Raw genomic sequence first — 1,367 nt, forward strand, 5'->3', positions numbered from 1 at the left:
TCACTCCCCCCATGTTCCCTCGCTCCCCACCGTGTTCCCCTGCTCCCCCATGGTCCCTCGCTCCCCCCATGTGTTATATTTTAGATGGTTTCTACTGCTACGTCTTCAAGTCCTCTACCTTTTTTTTTTTTGAGATGGAGTCTTGGACTCTTGTTCTGTCACCCAGGCTGGAGTGCAGTGGTACAATGTCAGCTCACTGCAACCTCTGCCTCCTGGGTTCAAGAGATTCTCCTGCCTCAGCCTCCCAAGAAGCTGGGATTATAGGCGTGCACCACCACACTCAGCTAATTTTTGTATTTTTAGTAGAGATGGGGTTTCACCATGTTGATCAGGCTGGTCTTGAACTCCTGACCTTGTGAAGTCCTCTACTGTTTTCCTCCACCATGTCTATTCTACCATTTACATTGTATCCAGTGTGAGTTTCACATCAGACACTGTGGTTTTTATCTCCAGCAGTTTTGTCAGATACTTTTTTTTTGACAGGGTCCCACCGTGTTGCTCAGGCTGGTCTGGAACTCCTGGGCTCTGGCGATCCTCCTGCCTTGGCCTCCCTAAGTGCTGGGATCACAGTTGTGAGCCCTGCATCCAGCCTCATCAGAGCATTCCACACGTCCCTTGTCTCTGCTCCGACTTTCAGCTGGCTTCCTGAGCACTCGATATAGTTACAGTGACTGCGCCAGTTTCTTTGCATGACAGTTCTCTCGCATGTGGTGTTCCTATGTCAATTTCAAAGGGTTGGTTTTTCTGCTCATTATGGGTTCTCCTTCCCGGCTTCTTTGCTGGCCTGGTCATTTTTTTTAACTGAATGCCACACATCATGACAGCTGCCTTTCTGGGTGCTGGATGTTTCTGTAACCCAAACATTCCTGAGCTTTGCTGTGGGACACTGTCATGTCACATAACAGTTTCATCCTTGGGGACCTTGTTTTTAAGCTTTGTCAGGTAGGAAAGGGACGCATTTAGTGTAGAGAGCATGTTTTCCTCGCTGATGAGGAAAATTCCTTCTACGAAACACCCCATGAATGAGGAGGTGTTTAACTCTGACTGCTGGGAAGAGGCGCTATTCCCGGCCTTGTGTGAGCTCTGCAGACTGTTCCCTCTAACCTCAGAGAGCGGCCCTTTCTCCAGCTGGGCTCGTGTTCCGGGGCTGCACTGACACAGGACACGAACGAGGGGGTATAAATAACAGAGTGTACTCCCTCAGTTCTGGGGGCAGGAAGCCCCAGATCAAGGTGTGGCCAGGGCCATGCTTCCTCCAGATGCTCTAGGGGAGGCTGCGTCCATGCCCTCCTCGCCGCCCCTGCTGGCTGCGTCCATGCCCTCCTCGCCGCCCCTGCTGGCTGCGTCCATGCCCTCCTCGCCGCCCC

Source organism: Cebus imitator, unplaced genomic scaffold (assembly GCF_001604975.1).
Source record: "Cebus imitator isolate Cc_AM_T3 unplaced genomic scaffold, Cebus_imitator-1.0 Scaffold311, whole genome shotgun sequence".
Classification (NCBI taxonomy): domain Eukaryota; kingdom Metazoa; phylum Chordata; class Mammalia; order Primates; family Cebidae; genus Cebus; species Cebus imitator.